Source organism: Pristiophorus japonicus, chromosome 11 (genome assembly GCF_044704955.1).
Source record: "Pristiophorus japonicus isolate sPriJap1 chromosome 11, sPriJap1.hap1, whole genome shotgun sequence".
Taxonomy (NCBI): Eukaryota; Metazoa; Chordata; class Chondrichthyes; family Pristiophoridae; genus Pristiophorus; species Pristiophorus japonicus.
Genome location: NC_091987.1, coordinates 85,055,323 through 85,079,001, shown reverse-complemented (window position 1 = coordinate 85,079,001; position 23,679 = coordinate 85,055,323). Strand labels below are relative to the sequence as shown.

General features: G+C 49.0%; 2 protein-coding genes and 1 pseudogene across 2 annotated transcripts in view; 1 reads left to right on the top strand and 2 right to left on the bottom strand.

Annotated features, from left to right (window-relative positions):
- The window catches only part of LOC139276125 (NXPE family member 3-like), a 742,865-nt gene that overhangs the window by 376,335 nt on the left and 342,851 nt on the right, over positions 1-23,679 (top strand). The gene's annotated exons all lie outside the window — the stretch shown is intronic.
- LOC139276127 (zinc finger protein 774-like) overlaps positions 1-23,679 on the bottom strand; it is a 193,363-nt gene that overhangs the window by 145,861 nt on the left and 23,823 nt on the right. The gene's annotated exons all lie outside the window — the stretch shown is intronic.
- The window catches only part of LOC139276126 (zinc finger protein 17-like), a 44,266-nt pseudogene continuing 21,905 nt past the window's right edge, over positions 1,319-23,679 (bottom strand).

The window sequence follows — 23,679 nt, the reverse complement described above, 5'->3', positions numbered from 1 at the left end:
TATTGCGGTGGTGAGGGAGGGTGGGTGGGTGGGTGGGGGGGGGGGACTTAAAACAGTCACTGTCACTAGAGATAAAGTACTCAGCAAACAAATGGGACTAAAGGTAGACAAGTCCCCTGGACCTGATAGCATGCATCCTAGGGTCTTAAAAGAAGTGGCTGCAGAGATAGTGGATAGTGGTTGTAATCTACCAAAATTCCCTGAATTCTGGAGAAGTCCCAGCGGACTGGAAAACTACAAATGTAACACCCCTATTCAAGTAAGGAGGGAGGCAGAGAGCAGGAAACCATAGACCAGTTAGCCTACCATCTCAGTGGGGAAAATACTGGAGTCCAGCATTAAGGAAGTAGTAGCAGGACATTTAGAAAATCATACTGCAGTCAGGCAGTCAGCATGGTTTTATGAAAGGGAAATCATGTTTTGACAAATTTGCTGGAGTTGTTTGAAGATGTAACAAGCAGAGTGGATAAAGGAGAACCAGTTGATGTTGTATATTTGCATTTCCAGAAAGCATTCGAGAAGGTGTCACACAAAAAGTTACTGCACAAGGTAAGAGCTCAAGGGGTTGGGGGCAATATATCAGAATGGATAGAGGATTGGCTACCTAACAGAAAACAGAGTCAGCATAAATGGGTCATTTTTCGGTTGACAAACTGTAACTAGTGGGGTGCCGCAGGGATCAGTGCTGGGGCTTCAACTTTTTACAATTTATATTAATGACTTGGATGAAGGGACTGAGTGTAACATAGTCAAATTTTCTGATGATACAAAGATAGGTGGGAAAGCAAGTTGTGAGGAGGACGCAAAGAATCTACAAAGGGATATAGATAGGCTCAATGAGCGGGCAAAAATCTGGCAGATAGACTATAATGTGGTAAAATGTCAGGTTAGCTCCTTTGGTAGGAAAAATAAAAAAGCAAATTATTATTTAAATGGAGATGATTACAAAATGCTGTAGTGCAGAGGGATCTAGGGGTTCTTGTACATGAAACTCAAAAGATTAGCATGCAGGTAAAGCGAGTAATCAGAAGGCAAATGGAATGCTGGCCTTTATTGCAAGGGGGATAGAGTATGAAAGTAGGGAAGTCCTGCTACACCTGTACAGGGCGTTGGTAAGACCACACCTGGAGTACTGCGCACAGTTTTGGTCTGGACTTGTCTCCATTCCCGTGCCAAGGGGATTGCTACACCAGATGGGAGGGGCAACATTTGGGGACACGGATTCCCCACCAATTCCCATTCCCCTTCTTTCTGGTGGATAATGGAGGGGCCACTGTGTGTAATGTGCAAGTCAGTAAGAATTGTCAGCAAGCTCTTTCTAATTGGAGATTTTATTCAGTGGAAACTTTCACACACTATTGTAGATTTTGTACCAAAGATCGTTTAAGATTAAAGTAAAAGTTCATAATTTTATTCCAAACTGAATTTCTGTTGAGAGTCACTGAATTAAGGGGAAAGATAACACAGCATTTCTTAAATGGACACTGCAGCCCCGAGAACACAATCAGCAATATATCCAGAATATTAAAGTCCAGCCCAGTTATAGGGTTATCAGCAGCAGAAACAAACCACAACTGTCAGAATGAACATGATTCAGTCGGGATGTGATTAACAGCAGCAATAACAACAGATTTCAACCCCTGCAGTCACTTGTGAACTCGCTGGTGTCTCAGCAGGTGGGATTACCGAGTGAATCGCTTCCCACACTCAGAGCAGGTGAACGGCCTCTCCCCAGTATGAACTCGCTGGTGTCTCAGCAGGGTGGATGATGGAGTGAATGCCTTCCCACACTCAGAGCAGGTGAATGGCCTGTCCCCAGTGTGAACTCGCTGGTGTCCCTGCAGTCACTTGTGAACTCGCTGGTGTCTCAGCAGGTGGGATGACCGAGTGAATCGCTTCCCACACTCAGAGCAGGTGAATGGCCTCTCCCCAGTGTGAACTCGCTGGTGTCTCAGCAGGGTGGATGATGTAGTGAATCCCTTCCCACACTCAGAGCAGGTGAATGGCCTCTCCCCAGTGTGAACTCGCTGGTGTCTCAGCAGGTGGGATGAATGAATGAATTCCTTCCCACACTCAGAGCAGGTGAACGGCCTCTCCCCACTGTGAACTCGCTGGTGTCTCAGCAGGGTGGATGACTGACTGAATCCCTTCCCACACTCAGAGCAGGTGAATGGCCTCTCCCCAGTGTGAACTCGCTGGTGTATCACCAGGTTGGATGAACAAGTGAATCCCTTCTCACACTCAGAGCAGGTGAACGGCCTCTCCCCACTGTGAACTCGCTGGTGTATCAGCAGGGTGGATGACTGACTGAATCCCTTCCCACACTCAGAGCAGGTGAACGGCCTCTCCCCAGTGTGAACTCGCTGGTGTCTCCGCAGGGTAGATGAATCTTTGAATCCCTTCCCACACTCAGAGCAAGTGAATGGCCTCTCCCCAGTCTGAACTCGCTGGTGTGAATGTAGGTGGGATGACTGAGTGAATCCCTTCCCACACTCAGGGCAGGTGAACGGCCTCTCCCCAGTGTGAACTCGCTGTTGTGTCAGCAGGGTGGATGATGTAGTGAATCCCTTCCCACATTCAGAGCAGGTGAATGGCCTCTCCCCAGTGTGAACTCGCTGGTGAGCTACAAGGTTGGATGACCGAATGAATCCCTTCCCACACTCAGAGCAGGTGAATGGCCTCTCCCCGGTGTGAACTCGTTGATGTTTCAGCAGGTCGGATGACTGAGTGAATCCCTTCCCACACTCTGAGCAGGTGAACGGCCTCTCCCCGGTGTGAACTCGCTGGTGAACTACAAGGTTGGATGACTGAGTGAATCCCTTTCCACACTCAGAGCAGGTGAACGGCCTCTCCCCAGTGTGATTGCGTCGATGAATTTCCAGCTCAGATTGTGATCTGAATACCTTCCCACAGTCACCACATTTCCACGGTTTCTCCATGGTGCGGGTGGCCTTGTGACTCTCCAGGTTGGATGATCAGTTGAAGCCTCGCCCACGCACACAACACGTTTACAGTTTCTCCGCGCGGTGAATGGTGCGATGTTTTTTCAGGCTGTGTAACTGGCTAAAGCTCTTTCCACAGGCAGTGCACTGGAACACTCACTCTGGTGTGTGTGTGTCTCGGAGCCTTTCCAGTCACACTGATATTTGAAATCTTTTCCCACAGGCGGAACAGGCAAACATTTCTCCTTCCACTTTCAAAGGCCGATGATATTCAGGACCTGATGAATCGATTGACTCCGTCAGATCTTGACGTGATGTTTGGTTTGTGCTTCCTGTCTGAAAATCTCCCCTTCTAATATTCTGTAAAAGGAGATAATAAAACTCATCACTGTCAGTACAAGACAGAAATTCAGAATAGACAATCTAGGGACCAAGTTCCAACAGGAGTTGCTCCTATTTTTTTGGAACAACTAGTTTTTTTTTTGAGTATCCTAGAAATCGCAATTCTCCCCATTTAATTTGCTCCAGTTTCAGTCGGTTAGTTCAGTTTTTTTTGCCAAAAGGGGGCGTTACCAGCCACTTACGCCTGTTTTGGCCTTTTAAATAAGTTTAGACAGCGAAAAGTTACTCCAAACTAACTTAGGCCTGAGCAAATGTCCACTTTGATATGCTCAGAAAAACCTTGCGGACACTTTAGCAATCAGGCGCAGGTAGCCAGAGTTAAGGGGAGGGGGAAGCAAAGTTAGAGGATTTTCCAAAGCGTTAAACACTTCACTTTTAAAAATAAAGAACCAGCATCAATAATAAATGATCAATAAATTAATCAATAAATAAAAAAATTTTAAAAATCAATAAATAAATTTTTTTAAAGTTCCTACCTCACCTACTGCAGCACCGATGCGTTGGGGAGCACCGGGAGCCCTCCAGCAGCACACGGCCCACACTCAGCCCTGCCTGCCTGCCTGATTACATTTTCAAGGGGAAGAGCTCGGGTGTGCTCCGCCGCCGAGGAGGTGGTCCGGTGGGGCCCGCTGCCGAGGAGGTGGTCGGGCGGCCCCATCGTGGAGGAGGTGTTTAGGTGGGCCGGCGAGGAGGCCTTGAGGTAAGAGCAGTGGTGGCGAGGTGAGGCCCGAGGTTGGGCAGCGGCGAGGCGAGGGACGGTGAGGCAGGCAGGCCACTCGGCCCGGGCTCAGCCACTTGGCCAGGGATAGGGTCACCTGGAGCCACGATGCACTGGGAGGACCAGGAACTACTACGCATGTGCACAGACTCCACTGCGCACGTGCGCAGCTGCCAGCACTTTTTTCAGCGAAGGGCTATAGCTCCGTCCCCCACTGCTTCTGCTGCGCGGCACCCAGTCCAAAGCAGGCCTGATCATCGTGGAGAATCACGAAGTAAGTAGTCGGTGTGCTTTTCCTTCTAGAAAGTCAGCAGACCTCTCGGAGGTGCGCCATTCTACGGGTCGGTCGAAACTTGGCCCCGAGTTTCCATGGAACATACTTTCCTCTCTTGTTCTTCCAAAGCTGTAAATCCCTGTCCCACACATTGTCCCTCCTGCTGTGCTGAAATCCAAAACTATCGCACATTTCTAGACTGTTTCTCCTCCACTCCCAGTTTTCACCACCAATACTGGCTGGGTTCAGAAATACACTCACTGGTTCCCCTCCCTCTCCTCCCCTGAAGGTGCTGACTCTGGCTGGGTTCAGTTATACACTCACTGTTTCCCCTCCCTCTCCTCCCCTGAAGGTGCTGACTCTGGCTGGGTTCAGTTCCACACTCACCAGTTTCTCTCCGAGCCTGACATCAGTAGTGGCGAAGATGTTGGAATCAATTATTAAAGATGTAATCGCAGCGCATTTGGAAAGCAGTGCCAGGATCGGTCCAAGTCAACATGGATTTATGAAAGGGAAATCATGCTTGACAAATTGAGAGTTTTTTGAGGATGGAACTGGTAAAGTGGACAAGGGAGAACCAGTGGATGTGGTGTATTTGGACTTTCAAAAGGCTTTTGACAAGGTCCCACATAAGAAATTGGTGTGCAATATTAAAGCACGTGGTATTGGGGGTAATGTACTGACATGGATAGAGAACTGGTTGGCAGACAGGAAGCAGAGAGTCGGGATAAACGGGTCCTTTTCAGAATGGCAGGCAGTGACGAGTGGTGTGCTGCAGGGCTCAGTGCTGGGACCCCAGCTATTTACAATATACATTAATGATTTAGACAAAGGAATTGAATGTAATATCTCCAAGTTTGCAGATGATACTAAGCTGGGTGGCAGTGCGAGCTGCGAGGAGAATGCTAAGAAGCTGCAGGGTGACTTGGACAGGTTACGTGAGTGGGTAAATGCATGGATAAGTGTGAGGTTATCCACTTTTGTGGCAAAAACAGGAAGGCAGATTATCTGAATGGTGACAGATTAGTAAAAGGGGAGGTACAACGAGACCTGGGTGTCATGGTACATCAGTCATTGAGGTAGGCATACAGGTACAGCAGGCAGTAAAGAAAGCAAATTGCATGCTGGCCTTCATAGCGAGGGGATTTGAGTATAGGAGCAGGGAGGTCTTGCTGCAGTTATACAGGGCCTTGCTGAGACCACACCTTGAGTATTGCGTGCAGTTTTGGTCTCCTAATCTGAGGAAGGACGTGCTTGCTATTGAAGAAGTGCAGCGAAGGTTCACCAGACTGATTCCCGGGATGGCAGGACTGACATATGAGGAAAGACTGAATCGGCTCGGCTTATACTCATTGGAATTTAGAAGAATGAGAGGGTTCTCATAGAAACGTATAAAATTCTGACGGCATTGGACAGGTTAGATGCAGGATAAATGTTCCCGATGTTGGGGAAGTCCAGAACCAGGGGTCACAGTCTAAGGATAAGGGGTAAGCCATATAGGACCAAAATGAGGAGAAACATTTTCACCCAGTGAGTTGTGAACCTGTGAAATTCTCTGCCACAGAAAGTTGTTGAGGCCAGTTCATTGGACATATTCAAAAGGGAGTTCAATGTGGCCCTTATGGTTTAAGGGATCAGGGTGTATGGAGAGAAAGCAGGAATGGGGTACTGAAGTTGCATGATCAGCCATGGTCATATTGAATGGTGGTGCAGGCTCGAAGGGCCAAATGGCCTGCTCCTGCACCTATTTTCCATGTTTCTGTGAGTTCTCAGGTGACTGAAGAGTCCAATGTGGGAATTACAGTCTCTGTCACAGGTGAGGTCGAAGGTGGTTGAAGGAACGGGTGGGTGGGGAGCCTGGGTTGCCGTGCGCTCCTTCCGCTGTCAGCGCTTGGCTTCAGCTTGCTCCCGGCGAAGAGTCTCGAGCTGTTCAGCGCCTTCCCGGATGCTTTCCTTCACTTAGGGTGGTCTTAGGCCAGGAATTCCCAGGTGTCGGCGGGGATGTTGCACTTTTTCAAGGCGGCTTTGAGGGTGTCACTGCCTGTTTAAAGGTGCAGTGTCCCTGTGCCTGTTTAAAGGTGCAGTGTCCCTGTGCCTGTTTAAAGGTGCAGTGTCCCTGTTTAAATTTGCAGTATCCCTGTTTAAATTTGCAGTGTCCCTATGCCTGTTTAAAGGTGCAGTATCCCTGTGCATGTTTAAAGGTGCAGTGTCTCTGTGCATGTTTAAAGGGAGAGGGAGTGAAATTTTGCTACTTTACATCTCGCGTTACTGCCCCAGCTCACGAAATGGGGTGCAAGAGAGTTTGCGACTGGGCGCAGTGAGAACAGTGCTTTCCGCTAAAGTTGGCGGGAGTTTTGCAGTGACTCTGCTGCACTCCGTGATGCTGAAGTAATAACCTTGCACAGCGCCCCGGACCAAAAATTGTCCCTCGCCCCCTGGTCCTGTGCCTGGCACTGACAACCACAGCTTCAGCAATCGGGGTTCAGTCGGATGTCAGCTGGTGGAGCGCTACTTACAGGCACCGTAGTAATTCCCGACTCCTGTATGGCTCAGAGTCGTGGACCATGTACAGTAGACAGCTCAAGTCACGGAAATACCACCCACGATGTCTCGCCAGATCCGACAAATCCCCTGGGAGGACAGACTCACCAACATTAGCGTCCTCGTCCAGGCCAACATCCCCAGCATTGAAGCACTGACCACACTTGATCAGCTCCGCTGGGCAGGCCACATAGTTCACATGCCAGACACGGGACTCCCAAAGCAAGCACTCTACTCGGAACTTGCCCACGGCAAACGAGCCAAAGGTGGGCAGGAGAAACGTTACAAGGACACCCTCAAAGCCTCCCTGATAAAGTGTGACATCCCCACTGACACCTGGGAGTCCCTGGCCAAAGACCGCCCGAAGTGGAGGAAGAGCATGCGGGAAGGCGCTGAGCTCCTCAGTCTCGTCGCCGAGAGCATGCAGACGTCAAGTGCAGGCAGCGGAAAGAGCGTGCGGCAAACCAGACTCCCCACCCACCCTTTCCTTCAACCACTGTCTGTCCCACCTGTGACAGAGACTGTGGTTCTCGGATTGGACTGTTCAGCCAACTAAAAACTCATGCTCAGAGTGGAAGCAAGTCTTCCTCGATTCCGAGGGACTGCCTATGATGACTTAAGGCGCCAGCATCTGGTTTACTTTTAGTTGGCCAATAATGCTTCTTTCTTAGTTTCACACAGTCTCTGTGCCTGTTTAAAGGGAGAGTCTCTGTGCCCGTTTAAAGAGAGAGTCTCTGTGCCCGTTTAAAGGGACAGTTTCTTTGGATTCTCTGATTACTTCAAACAGGTATACGCCACTTTGTGATTTGGAGAACAACAGGCAGTGATGTTAGCAGCAGTGACACCGAACCTCAATGCTCATATCAGCATCTTGGAAAAGATAAGAGGAAGGCTACAAAGTCCAAAAGGACGTCGTTTGAACAGCCAAAGAAGAGCAAGAGGCAATGGGAAATCCTCATAGGGGACTCCATCATCAGGCACAGACAGCGCCCTGTGTAGAGGTGAGGCTGTGTCAAGAGCAGACTTCTGTTTTCCAGGAGCCAAGATAGCTGATCTCCGGGGTCGTGTGGATGAACGAATGAAAGGTGAGTGTCAGGATTCTGCAGTAGGTTTACATATTGGAACTAATGATATCATGGATAGAAGTCCATTTGTTTTGCAAGATTCCTACAAAAGCCTCATAGATGTCCTTCAGCAAAGGGGTGCAAGGTTAGTAGTCTCCGGGCTATTACCATCATGTCCAGATCGAGGGAGAGGAACAGGCAAATCCGTGGGATTCAACATTGTCTTCAGGACCTCTGCTAGAAGAAGCTTCACTTCATCAATAATCGGGAGGTGTTCGCTGGACAAGGCAAGTTGTTTAGGAGGGACAGCCTCCATCTTAACCTCTTGGGAGCTAAAAGGTTGGCAGAGGGTGCTGAATTATCCTCGAGTTCAGCAAGAGGATAGTGTAGATAAGTTCAAAGCTAGCCTTACTGCACGTGATAATTACATAGCAGCAAAGCATGAAGATAAACCAGTTAGGAAGCAAACAAGAATTAATAGATGTGAGACCTTTTAAATTGCTTTCATGTAAATGCAAAGGAGTGTTAGAAGCAAATTGTTAGAATTGCAATCCTGTGCTGTGTTGAAGAATTTAGACATTGTGTATTTCTCAGACATGACTAGATGACAATGATGGCACAGACATTCACCTAAAGGGCTACAAGGGTTTCAGAAAGGTTAGTGTAGGCCAAAGGGGAGGTGGGGTTGCTATTTTTATCAGTGAGAATCTAACAGCGCGAGAGAGACTTGATATTGCCTCATTAGGCACAGCTGAAGCTATCTGGGTTCAAGTGGACCAAGTTCACGGGCAGGGATTAATTATCGCTAATTGCCTGTATTTTTAATTGCTCACTGCACTCTGGAATGGTTCCTACAGATTGGAAGGAGTCCCCATTTTTAAAAAAGGTGACAATGCAGACCCAGGTAGCTGTAGGCCCATCAGTTTGACATCAGTAATAGGTAAAATCCCAGACACCATGAAGTCTCATGGCTTCAGGTCAAGCATGGATAAGGAAACCTGCTGATTACCACCTACTGCCCTCCATCAGCTGATGAATCAGTACTCCCCCATGTTGAACACCACTTGGAAGAAGTTCTGAGAGTAGCAAGGACACAGAATGTACTCTGGGTGGGGGACTTCAATGTCCATCATCAAGAGTGGCTCGGTAGCACCACTACTGACCGAGCTGGCCCAGTCCTGAAGGACATAGCTGCCAGACTGGGCCTGCAGCAGGTGGTGAGAGAACCAACATGAGGGAAAAACCTACTTGACCTCGACCTCACCTGTTATGTATGTAAATCTGTAATTACCATGTCTAACCACTTATCCCACAATCCCTTGGGAGTACCTGCATATAAGGAGGCCTCACAGGCTGGAGAAGCACTCTGAGACCTGCAATAAAGGATTATGGTCACACTTACTTTGAGCTTGCAGTATCTAGTCTGACTCCTTATCTAAGACATAACATCACCAATGTACCTGTTGCAGATGCATCTTTCCATGACAGCATTGGTAGCAGCGACCACCTCACAGTCATTCTGGAGATGAACTCCCGTCTTCACACGGAGGACACCCTCGATTGTGTTGTGTGGCACTACCATCGTGCTAAATGGGATATATTCAGAACAAATCTAGCAGCTCAAAACTAGGCATCCATGAGGCACTGTGGGCCATCAGCAGCAGCAGAATTGTATTCCACCACAATCTGTAACCTCATGGCCCGGCATATCCCTCACTCTACCATTACCATCAAGCCAGGGGACCAACCCTGGTTCAATGAAGAGTGTAGAAGAACTTGCCAGGAGTAGCACCAGACGTACCTGAAAATGAGGTGCCAACCTGGGGAAGCTGCAACACAGGAATACATGCATGCTTAAAAACAGAAGCAGCATGTCATAGACAGGGCTAAGCAGTCCCACAACCAACAGATCAGATTAAAGCTCTGTAGTCCTGCCACATCCAGTGGTGAATGGTGGTGGACCATGAAACAATTAACGGGAGGAGGAGGCTCCATGAATATCCCCATCCTCAATGATGGCAGAGCACAGCACGTGAGTGCAAAAGAAAAGACTGAAGTGTTTACAACCATCTTCAGCCAGAAGTGTCGAGTGGATGATCTATATCGGCCTCCTCCTGAGGTCCCCACCATCACAGAAGCCAGTCTTCAGCCAATTCGATTCACTCCAAGTGATAGCAAGAAAGGGCTGAATGCACTGGATACAGCAAAGGCTATGGGCCCCGACAACATCCCGGCTGTTGTGCTGAAGACTTGTGCTCCAGAACTAGCCGCACCTCTAGCCAAGCTGTTCCAGTACAGCTACATCACTGGCATCTACCCAACAATACAGAAAACTGCCCAGGTATGTCCTGTCCACAAAAAGCAGGACAAATCCAATCCGGCCAATTACCGCTCCATCAGTCGACTGTCAATCATCAGCCAAGTGATGGAAGGTGTCGTCCACAGTGCTATCAAGCAGTACTTACTCACCAATAACCTGTTCACTGATACCCAGTTTGGGTTCCCCCAGGACCACTCGGCTCCAGACCTCATTACAGCCTTAGTCCAAACATGGACAAAACAGCTGTATTCCAGAGGTGAGGTGAGAATGACTGCCCTCGACATCAAGGCAGCATTTGACCGAGTGTAGCATCAAGGAGCCCTAGAAAAACTGAAGTCAAGGGGATTCAGGGGGAAAACTCTCCACTGGCTGGAGTCATACCTAGCACAAAGGAAGATGGTTGTGGTGGTTGGAGGTCAATCATCACAGCCCAGGAGTTCCTCATGCAGTGTCCTAGGCCCAACCATCTTCAGTTGTTTCATCAATGACCTTCGTTCCATCATAATGTCAGAAGTGGGACTGTTCGCTGATGACTGCACAGTGTTCAGTTCCATTCGCAACTACTCAGATATTGGAGCAGTCCATACCCGTATACAGCAAGACCTGGACAACATTCAGGCTTGGGCTGATAAGTGGCAAGTAACATTCACGACACAAAAGTGCCAGGCAATGACTATCTCCAACAAGCGTGACACCACCGCCCTATAACATTCAATGGCATTACCATAGCCGAATCTCCTACCATTAACATCCTCGGGGTTACCATTATAGAATTTACCAATATCTCGCAAAGATTCCAGGTACCTTTCCTCTACAGGGGAGAAGAATCCCTTTCTGGACTTTTAAAATGAGTTTAAAGGGGCAGACGAAGCTATGGGGGATAAAAGGGGATGCATTCATGGAGACCCCCCCCCCAGTGTTTGGACTCATAGGAAAGGGAATTCAAAATGGACCTAAATGACAGAAGCTTGAGATCCCCTAAACATCTATGGGAAGGAGCATATCAATTTTAAGATTCTACAACATTTTGGCTGCGAAAAAGAGTTACCAAATACAGGAGGTGGAGCCAACGTCTGAAGCAAATTCGTGTATTAAAGGCCCCAGACTGTCTGGGGGAACTATTCACCCGCTAAGAGATAATCGAATTACCCAATCAAGCACAATGGAAATCATGGTCAAGAAACTGGACAATTCTAAAACAATGCAAAACCAGTGATAGCACATTCTCACACCCTAATCAAGTTACTGCTGACAAAGGAGACATTTGAAAATCAGTGGACAGTACAGTTTAAACAGAGCCCAAGAGATTTGATGGGAGATAACGGAGCTTTTTTTAAAAAATATATCTATCCCCCAGTTTTTTACAAGAAAAGACCAGCAAGGAGCAGCACACAGACTGGAACACAGACACAGACACAAGCAGCTGGAGCTGGGGAGTGAAGAAATGGAGCAGTGAAGGAAACTACTAGAACTCATCAAGAACTGACTGAGCATGAGGCCCACGAAATGGAAGGTTGTCAGCAACCAAATTGACAACCCGGGCCACCACAACCGGCAAAACGACCAACCGAAACCAACTCAGCAAAAACCAAAGAATCGACATTTATTTCCACTCTACAATCTACTTCGGAACGACCAACGGGTGAGAAATTACCAAAAAGGACTAACTAAAACTATTCCTAACCAAAGAAAGTGGGTATTTACCCCCATACATCCAAAACGCAACTTAGCGCATCAACGGACGCACCCCAACCAAAGACTATGCAGTCCGAAGTCCTCTCCTCCGACCGGAGTACGGCTCGCCTAGAAGGCCAAGTGCAGCGAACCCCGAAACCGCGATTCACCGGCAACTGTCTAAAAGGGGATTGGTGAGCATGGCCCCTGAACCCTGAGAGCTATAACTTAGTTAGTTAGGGAAATTGGGAGTGGGGTGGGGGGGGAGGCTGGGATAACTTTGTAACTGTATCTGCATTCGCCTCTTTACCCCATTTAGAGTTTAAGCTGTATTCTTTTCCCCACAGACTAATTGGACAATTTATTCAATGTGTTGTACCCTTCAGTGTGTATTGGTCTGTGTGTGTTATTAAAGGTGTGCCTTTTACTTCTTTTTAAACACAATAAAGCCATACCTGCTTCCTACCTTGAAACCGATTGTCTAAGTCTGTCACCGTCCCTTCATAATTCCAGTGTCTAGAACCAAGGGTGTGGGAGCGATTCGGAACCGCTCATATAAGGTCAGAAGGGAAAGCTGACCTCCTGCAAACCACCCCTTACATAATGGCGACCCAGATGGGACACTGGTACAAGGGACGTGATAAGAGAGAGACTGGTTTCAGGAAACTAAGCAAAATGGAAGAGGGGATTTCCTCGTATGTGTTTAAGAGGGTAAATGTGGCTAAGGAGTGGGTACTCGATCTATTGTATGCTGAGCGTCCAGAAGATGCTGCAGCTCAATGGACCGAGAGCAAGGACCATAAAAGGTCGATAGAGAGGGCCATTTGGCTAATTTGCCTTCAGCAACAGATCCGGCTTCTAGATGAGGAGAATGAGGAATTAAAGGGAGTATTGAGACAGGCAGAAGAGAGGTCCAGCGCAAGGGCCACAGTCGGGGAAAGGCTGTGGACAGAGGTGGGACAGTTAAAGGAAAGTAGAGAGCTCACAAAAGAAAGGTACAAAACCCAACTGGACCTTTTACAGTGTCAGATTATTGAAGCCAAGAATAGCGAACGGGCATTGCGGGAAGAGAATTCCTGCCTCGCCAAGCAAGTTAAAGAGTACGGGGAGAGGGTGAGAGACATTCAGGTAGCCTTTCAGGTAGCCAGTACCAGGGAATTTGAAGCAGGAGACCACGGCCCCTGGCAGCAGCAGGTCCAAAGCTTGAACCTTGCTCTATCCCGGGCTAAAGGCATGGTGTGTCTGATAAACCCGGGTTTAGCCCAGGAACACCTGGTTGGGCAAGGAGAAACCCCTCTGTCACCGCCTGCAGCTCCCAGGAATGGCCCGGGGCAGCAGGGGTGTCAGCCAGAGTGCGGGGCAGGCAAGGATTGCAAACTACCAACACCGGCAGCCCCGAGTTTTAACTCGGCTTGGCAGCAGGGGGAAGAGGGCGAGCCAATACAAGGAGGGCCGGAACCAGGTCCGGCAGCAGAAGTTTGGCCCGCCTGATGCCAATGGGGCAGCAGGACCCCTAGAAAGCAACTTCGTAGTCCCCCACGACACCCAAAAACTGAGGGCTATGATAGGCCACCTAAGTAAGCTCACCCAACAGGGGGATCCCTCGGTACACTTCCTGGAAGTGGAACAAACAGGGGATATTAACGGGTGCGATGATTCGGAGCAGGCTAAGCTGTTGCTCTTCTCACTAGACACCAAGCTGTGCCATTCCCTCTCTGCAGACAGCAGAAAGGGGCAAAACACGTACGCTACGGTTAAGGAGGAGGTTCTAGAGGCCATGGGTATGAACGACGGGAGTCCTTTCTCCCGAGTGGAGAAGACAGTGCAGCTCGATGGGGAGACTCCACAGGCTTTCGCCGACAGGTTGTGGCCGGTCTACGAAAGGGCCTGTAGTGAGGTTCTTGACCGGGCCCACCTGAACCCTAACGAGCTGGCTCACTGGCTCCGCAGCCTGGTGGCAAACAGCCTACCTGGAGTAAAGGCAAAAGCCGAGGTCTGGTTCGATCCAAGAGATCCCAGAACTACCGAGGAGACAGTGGTCAGGCAGTTGACACTGGCTTACCGGAACAGTAGAGGGACAGAGGAGCCCTCCTCTAAAGGGAGGGTCCATGAGATTAAACCCAGCCAAGGAAAGAGAGAGTGGCATCAGGAAGGTGGAAACCCTCCCCACAAAGGGGGCGAGTGTTTTGGGTGTGGGAAAAGTGGGCACTGGAGGAAGGATTGTAGGAACCCCTGGAAAGAGACTAAGGGAAAGGCCACTCCAGCCCCAGCCCGTAAGGCCGGGGCAGGAACACCCGACACATATGAGACACTCGTAGCCGCCCTACAGACACTCATAAACGGACAGGGAGCAGTAGCTATCGCAACCGGTCCAATAGCCGGTACGGTAAAACCCTCTGCTCCAACCCACCCAGATGCATGACTAAGGCCAGTGCAGCCTGTGTATCTGTGTTCCCTAGAGTACGATGCCTGGAAGAGACCGTGCGTTACGATGAAGGTGGAGAAAGTGAAAGGGACCTACCTGCTAGATACTGGTGCTTCCAGCACCCTTGTATATGAAGATAACCCAGCTACCTCACCTCTATCGAACAGGGTCCCGTACAGTCTAGTGGGGTTCACAGGTAATGAGCAAACTGGTTAGTTTTCCATCCCGCTCACCATTCAGTTAGGGACACTCAAAACCAAATGGAAGTGTGTCCTGATGAAATGGGAGCAAAAGGGAAAAGGGATCCTGGGAGCTGATTTTATCATTGGCCACCAGATCCTAGTGGATCACAGGAACCACTGTCTATGGGGAGCCATAGTGACTGACAGGGAAGGTGAGGTGGCGGTGATCCCAGAAAAAGGGGCCAAGGGAACATTGTGTACCGTGAAGCCAAAGGAGGGTTACGACTTGGAATTACTGGTCAGTAACACCCCAGTGGAGTACCAGGCATATGTACGGGCACACCTTGCAGCATTTGCCACCCACAAACATGACTGTGGTAGGGTAACGGGGGTGGAAGTTAGTATAGTAGGGGACCCCATGACCCGACCACAAAAGCAATATAACTTCTTCAGGGAGACAGAGGCAGACCTGACAACGGCGCTGGGATCACTGGTAGAGCAAGGGTTGTTAAGACCGATAGCAACCCATGTAAACTCTCCACTTTGGCCAGTTAAGAAACCGGACAACTCATGGAGGGCCACCGTGGACTATCGAGTACTAAATAAGAATATCCCTGCCTGTGCACCCACTGTAGCAGCCATAGCGTATCTCATAGGGAGTATTCCAGCATCTGCGACCACTTTCACAGTGCTGGACATTTCAAATGGGTTCTGGTCCATTCCTTTAAAACGGGAGGACCAGTACAAGTTCGCCTTTACCTTTAAGGGCCAACAATACACGTGGAACTGTCTTCCCCAAGGCTTCCACAATAGTCCCAGCATTTTTCACCAATGCATGGCGAACTGTTTAAAGGGCTTTAGCAAACCCCAGCAGTTGGTGCAGTATGTGGATGACCTGCTCCTGTTCACCGATCAGGGGGAGGAGCATGGCCCACTGCTGGCTGAGCTGCTGGAGCTGCTAAAAGAAGAAGGGTTTAAAGTAAACCCCAAGAAGGCACAGATCAGCCAGAAGGAAGTCAAATTCCTGGGTCTGACTGTGCGCGCTGGGGAAAGGGCCATAGACAAGGCTAGAAGGGAGGCAGTATAGGAGTTACCAGCCCCCAACACAGTGACAGGGGTAAGATCCTTTCTAGGGCTCACCGGGGACTGCAGAGACTTCATTGAGGATTATGCAGCCACCGCAGCCCCTCTGCTCAGGCTCCTACACAAGAGTGTAGAGTGGGACTGGGATGAGGTTTGCGAGGCAGCATTTAATCAGCTCAAGAAGGACTTGCAGACCGCGCCAGCCTTGGGAGCGATAGATGTAGGAAAGGAGTTTTTCCTGGAGGTGGCAGCCAGCGGGGACAGTTTGAGCTCAGTGCTGCTTCAAGAGCGGCACGGCCAGCTGAGACCGGTGGTTTACTCCTCCAGGATCCTCACAGATGTGGAGAAGGGGTACTCCAACTGCGAGAGACACCTCCTAGCCACACATTGGGCAGTGAAAAGATCCTTGATCTTCACGGGAGGGTCTCCTCTAACACTCCTAACCCACCACACACCTACTCAGATGCTCCTAGATGGGAGGATTAAGGACGGGACGGTGAGCAGTGCCCGCATTGCTCGCTGGACCCTGCTCCTCTCCCAGATGGACCTCAGCGTAGAAGGCCCCCGCGAGCCAAGGCTCGCAGCCAACCTAATCTATCCAGGGAAAGCCCACAGGTGCTCCATAGAAAGAGTATGGGAGGTAAACATTGGCCTTCGGGCGGGGTTACACCCTACAGGCCGGGACATCTACGTGGACGGGTCCAGCACGGTATCTGCTGGCGAGCGACTCACTGGGTGCGGTGTCTATGACCCAAGGGCAGGTATTGCCCTGGCAATCAAGCTCCCCAGCACCATGAGCGCCCAGCATGCTGAACTGTCCGCCGTAATGTACGTGGTGACCCACCCCGAGGAATTCCCTACCCTGTACACGATTTGCTCGGACAGTATGTTCACCTGCAATTCATGTACGGAGTACCTGGCTATCTGGTCCCGTCGCGGATACACGTCCGCTGACGGGAGACCCCTGGCAATCAAGCCCCTGCTGGAGAAAATCATGACAGCGGTGGAGGAAGAAGGAAAGGTCTACATACATAAGGTGAAGGCCCATTCAAAAACCGAACCCCGTGCAGAGGGAAACCAACAGGCTGACAAACTGGCCAAAGAAGGTGCCCGCATGGGAAAGTTCTGGGACCCCTATGACACCGGCCGCATAGCAGCAGTCAAGAATAAGAACAGGGCAGCAGAGAGTACAGGGACAGCTTTGGCCCCGGACTTAAATACAGTTCAGCTACAGGACCCAGTCCTGAAAGCTGTCTTGAATGTGCTAGCTAGAGGAGAGAGAGTAGAAGGTCCGTACGGCACAGCAGCCATTACCGTTAAGGAAGGCATGCTGTTTAAAGAGGGACAATGGGTCGTGCCACAGCAGCACCAGAGGGAATTCCTAAAACTGGCCCATGAGGGTCCAGGAGCGGGACACCCCGGGCCTGAGACCACCTGGCAACGGGTGGAACAGGCAGGATGGTGGCCAGGACTCAGGGAGGACGTCCGCGAGTTCTGTGCGAACTGCCTGGTGTGTGCTGCGAACAACCCTGACCCCCAGAAAAGGAAGGTGTCCCTAGGACATGTCAGGAGGGTAGAGGGACCATGGCAGTCAATCCAAATTGACTACATCGGGCCCCTACCCACCGCCCAGGGAGGCTACAAATACTGCCTTGTCCTGGTGGACGTGTTCTCAAAATGGGTTGAAGCCTTCCCCTGCCGAACAGCCACCGCACTAGGGACAGCTAAGATTCTAGTGAGGGAAGTGTTCTCCCGGTGGGGACTCCCACAGTATGTGGAGTCGGACCAGGGGAGCCATTTCACCGGGCAGGTAATGCAGGCAACCCTTAAGATGCTCGGCATTGAGGGGAAATGGCACGTTGCCCACAATCCACAGTCATCGGGTATTGTGGAGCGTTTAAACCGCACCATTAAAGAAAGGCTGCGGAAGGAAACGGGAGACTCACCCCAAAAGTGGGTGGAGGTCTTACCATTGGTCCTAATGGGGATCGGAGCTAGCCAAAGAGCACCGGGTATTCCCCATACGAGCTCATGACTGGCCGGATCATGCGGACCCCCACCCATGTCCTAGCCCCGGTGCTCACAGAAGGTCAGCTCAGAGAGGTGAACCGGGACCGGTTTGTCAGGAACCTGTTTGAACACCTCAAACAGATTCACTGGCAGGCTGCTAGTAACATGGGCAGACAGCATCAGGGGAACCGATTGCTGCTAGAACCCAGCAAACACCACGAATGGGAGATAGGGGACCAGGTCATGGTGAGGAACTATGCTCGGGTCGGGGTTTTTGAAGCATTATATATGGGGCCATATATAATGCCCGATGGTCTATGCCATAAAGCTGCCCCGCCGTACTAAGTGGTTCCACATCAACCAGTGCAAGCTGTACAACCCAGGGTCAGCCAAGCACAGAGGGCAGCCGGGAGGGGTGAACCGTCCTCAGGACAGGGACCCTCCGTTGGCCGCCACCGACGGTGGAGGGCCCACAGGGAATGAGGCAGGCTCAGAAACCGTGCCTATAGGGGCGGTGAATTGCAGTACTGGAGGGGCTATCCCACCCATCGTTTGGGATTTGGACGCACCCCCAGTAACCCAAGCCCTGAGAAGGACCCTCCGTACACCACGGCCAAAGATACCGTGGTCACCGGCATCTGAGCCTCAGCGATTCTACCCTAGGAGAAGGGCAGCCCGACAGGAAAGGCCGAAGGTCAGAAGTACAGAGGCCGCTCAGAGTAGGGACCACCAGCCAGCCGCCTCCAGCGGTGAGGGTCTCACAGGAGCACTAGCAACGAGCTGTCCCAGACACAAGGGTCTCCAGCTCACCGGCTGCAGGGAAACCCTAGCATCCAGGCGGCTATCAGGCCGCACAAGGCATGGGCCTGACAGGGACTAACCAGTCCACCTGGAGACGGGTGGCGGTTGTACATAGCTCTAATTTTAGTTTAAGGATATTTTAAGGTTTAGTTTAGAATTGAGGGTAATATTGCAGTAATGTTTAGGTGATTATTTTGAGTTTGTCTTGTGTGTCAGCCAGCCTGAGAGCAGTTCTCAAGGGCAGGATCCAGACATTACCAGGAGACCAATTGATGTTGTTTAATTTTAATCTAGGTTTTTTTTCCTTCTGTAATGTGGTTGTACGTTGCCTATATGCTGGTGAATATAATGTAACTGAAATGAAATGTAACTGTGCTGAAATGCAATTGTAGTGATTGAACCCCCTCCAAGCTGGGAGGGTATAAATGTAAAAAGTTTGTACCTGTAAAGGGAAAAGTGTACATCTATGGTGATGTTGCATAAGTGTAATGCATTTTGGGTATTAGTTTAGCTAATTTATGGGGAAGGTTATCTCTTGGGAGTCAGGAACTTTGCTCACCTCGAAGAATGATACCATAAGTGATATAGTATCACGGGGGGAATGTAGAATTTACCAATATCTCGCAAAGATTCCAGGTACCTTTCCTCTACAGGGGAGAAGAATCCCTTTCTGGACTTTTAAAATGAGTTTAAAGGGGCAGACGAAGCTACGGGGGTAAAAGGGGATGCATTCATGGAGACCCCCCCCCCACCCCCCAGTGTTTGGACTCATAGGAAAGGGAATTCAAAATGGACCTAAATGACAGAAGCTTGAGATCCCCTAAACATCTATGGGAAGGAGCATATCAATTTTAAGATTCTACAACATTTTGGCTGCGAAAAAGAGTTACCAAATACAGGAGGTGGAGCCAACGTCTGAAGCAAATTCGTGTATTAAAGGCCCCAGACTGTCTGGGGGAACTATTCACCCGCTAAGAGATAATCGAATTACCCAATCAAGCACAATGGAAATCATGGTCAAGAAACTGGACAATTCTAAAACAATGCAAAACCAGTGATAGCACATTCTCACACCCTAATCAAGTTACTGCTGACAAAGGAGACATTTGAAAATCAGTGGACAGTACAGTTTAAACAGAGCCCAAGAGATTTGATGGGAGATAACGGAACCTTTTTTTTGGAATATATCTATCCCCCAGTTTTTTTACAAGAAAAGACCAGCAAGGAGCAGCACACAGACTAGAACACAGACACAGACACAAGCAGCTGGAGCTGGGGAGTGAAGAAATGGAGCAGTGAAGGAAACTACTAGAACTCATCAAGAACTGACTGAGCATGAGGCCCACGAAATGGAAGGTTGTCAGCAACCAAATTGACAACCCGGGCCACCACAACCAGCAAAACGACCAACCGAAACCAACTCAGCAAAAACCAAAGAATCGACATTTATTTCCACTCTACAATCTACTTCGGAACGACCAACGGGTGAGAAATTACCAAAAAGGACTAACTAAAACTATTCCTAACCAAAGAAAGTGGGTATTTACCCCATACATCCAAAACGCAACTTAGCACCCCAACCAAAGACTATGCAGTCTGAAGTCCTCTCCTCCGACCGGGGTACGGCTCGCCTAGAAGGCCAAGTGCAGCGATCCCCGAAACCGCGATTCACTGGCAACTGTCTAAAAGGGGATTGGTGAGCATGGCCCCTGAACCCTGAGAGCTATAACTTAGTTAGTATGGGGAATTGGGAGCAGAGGGGGGAGGCTGGGATAACTTTGTAACTGTATCTGCATTCGCCTCTTTACCCCATTTAGAGTTTAAGCTGTATTCTTTTCCCCAGACTGTAATTGGACAATTTATTCAATGTGTTGTACCCTTCAGTGTGTATTGGTCTGTGTGTGTTATTAAAGGTGTGCCTTTTACTTCTTTTTAAACACAATAAGGCCATACCTGCTTCCGACCTTGAAACCGATTGTCTGTCCAAGTCTGTCACCGTCCCTTCATAATTCCAGTGTCTAGAACCAAGGGTGTGGGAGCGATTCGGAACCGCTCATATAAGGTCAGAAGGGAAAGCTGACCCCCTGCAAACCACCCCTTACACCATTGACCAGAAACTTAACTGGACCAGCCACATAAATACTGTGGCAACAAGAGCAGGTCAGAGACTGGGTATTCTACGGCCACTGTCTCACCTCCTGACTCCTCAAAGCCTTTCCACCATCTACAAGGCACAAGTCAGGAGTGTGATGGAATACTCTCCACTTGCCTGGATGAGTGCAACTGCGACAACACAAGAAGCTCGATGCCATCCAGGACAAAGCAGGCCACTTTATTGGCACTCCATCGAACACCTTAAACATTCACTCCCTCCATCATCGACGTACCGTGGTGTAGTGTTTACCATGTACAAGATGTACTGCAGCAACACGCCAAGGCTTCTTCGTCAGCACATCCTAAACCCACGACCTCTACCACCTTGAAGGACAAGGTCTGCAGGCACATGGGAACACCACCACCTCCATGTTCCCCTCCAAGTCACACACCATCCTGATTTGGAAGCATATCGCCGTTCCTTCATTGCCGCTGAGTCAAAATCCTGGAACTCCCTTCCTAACAGTACTGTGGGAGTACCATCACCACACGGACTGCAGCGGTTCAAGAAGGTGGCTCCCCACCATCTTCTCAAGGGCAATTATGGATGGGCAATAAATACATAGAAACATAGAAAAAAGGTGCAGTAGTCGTCCATTTGGCCCTTCGAGCCTGCACCACCATTCAATATGATCATGGCTGATCATGCATCTTCAGTACCCCATTCCTGCTTTCTCTCCATACCCCTTGATCCCTTTAGCTGGAAGGGTCACATCGAACTCCCTTTTGAATATATCGAACGAACTGGCCTTTACAACTTTCTCTGGTAGAGAATTCCACAGGTTCACAATTCTCTGAGTGAAGAAGTTTCTTCTCATCTCGGTCCTAAATGGCTTACCCCTTCTCCTTAGACTGTGACCCCTGGTTCTGGACTTCAACAACATCGGGAACATTCTTCCTACATCTAACCTGTCCAATCCTGTCAGAATTTTATATGTTTCGATGAGCTCCCCTCTCATTCTTCTAAATTCCAGTGAATATAAGCCGAGTCGATACAGTCTTTCTTCATATGTCAATCCTGCCATCCCGGGAATCAGTCTGGTGAACCTTCGCTGCACTCCCTCAATAGCAAGAATGTCTTTCCTCAGATTAGGAAATCAAAACTGTACACAATATTCAAGGTGTGGCCTCACCAAGGCCCTGTACAACTGCAGTAAGCCCTCCCTGCTCCTGTGCTCAACTCCTCTCGCTATGAAGGCCAACATGCCATTTTCCGTTTTCACCGCCTGCTGTACCTGCAGACCAACTTTCAATGACTGATGTACCATGACACCCAGGTCTCGCTGCACCTCCCCTTTTCCTAATCTGTCACCATTCAGATAATATTCTGCCTTCCTGTTTTTGTCACCAAAGTGGATAACCTCACATTTATCTACATTATACTGCATCTGCCATGCAATTTGCCCACTCACTTAATTTGTCCAAGTCACCCTGCAGCCTCTGAGCATCGTCCTCACAGCTCACACTGCCACCCAGCTTGGTGTCGTCTGTAAACTTGGAGATATTACATTCAATTCCTTCGTCTAAATCATTCATGTATATTGTTAATAGCTGGGGTCCCAGCACTGAAACTTACGGTACCCCACTAGTCACTGCCTGCCATTCTGAAAAAAACCCGTTTATTCCTAATCTTTGCCTCCAGTCTGCCAACCAGTTCTCTATCCATGTCAATACATTACCCCCAATAGAAGTGCTTTAATTTTGTACACTAATCTCGTGTGGGACCTTGTCAAAAGCCTTTTGAATGTCCAAATACACCACATCCACTGGTTCTCCCTTGTCCACTCTACTAGTTACATCCTCAAAATTTTTTAGAAGATTTGTCAAGCATGATTTCCCTTTCATAAATCCATGCCGACTTGGACCGAGCCATTCACTGCTTTCCAAAGCCGCTGCTATTACATCTTTAATAATTGATTCCAACATTTTCCCCACTATCGATGTCAGGCTAACCGGTCTATCATTCCCTGTTTTCTCACTCCCTCATTTTTAAAAAAAGTGGTTTTACATTAATTACCCTCCAATCCATAGGAACTGATCCAGAGTCTATAGAATGTCGGAAAATGACCACCAATGCATCCTATTTCTAGGGCCACTTCCTTAAGTATTCTGTGATGCAGACTATCAGGCCCTGGGGATTTATCGTCCTTCAATCCCATCAATTTCCCGAACACAATTTCCTGACCAATAAGGATTTCCTTCAGTTCCCCCTTCTCGCTAGACCCTCGGTCCCCTAGTATTTCCGGAAGGTTATTTGTGTCTTCCTTAGTTTAGACAGAACCAAAGTATTTGTTCAATTGGTCTGCCATTTATTTGTTCCCCATTATAAATTCACCTGATTCTGACTGCAAGGGACTACTTTTGTCTTTGCTAATCTTTTTCTCTTTACATATCTATGGAAGCTTTTGCAGTCAGTTTTTATGTTCCCGGCAAGCTTCCTCTCATACTCTATTTCCCCCCTCCTAATTAAACCCTTTGTCCTCTGCTGAATTCAAAATTTCTCCCAGTCTTCAGGTTTGCTGCTTTTTCTGGCCAATTTATATGCCTCTTGCTTGGATTTAACACTATCCCCTAATTTCCCTCGTTCGCCACGGTTGAGCCAACTTCCCCGTTTTATTTTTACGCCAGACAGGGATGTACAATTGTTGAAGTTCATCCATGTGATCTTTAAATGTCTGCCATTGCCTATCCACCGTCAACCCTTTAAGTATCATTCGCGAGTCTATCCTAACCAATTCACATCTCATACCATCGAAGTTACCTTTCTTTAAGTTCAGGACCCTAGTCTCTGAATTAACTGTGTCACACTCCATCTTAATGAAGAATTCTGCCATATTATGGTCACTCTTCGCAAAGGGGCCTCGCACAACAAGATTGCTAATTAATCCTCTCACATTACACAACACCCAGTCTAGGAAGGCCAGCTCTCGAGTTGATTCCTCGACATATTGGTCTATAAAACCATCCCTTCTACACTCCAGGAAATCGTCCTCCACTGTATTGCTACCAGTTTGGTTAACCCAATCTATATGTGAATTAAAGTCACCCATGATAACTGCTCTACCTTTATTGCATGCATCCCTAATTTC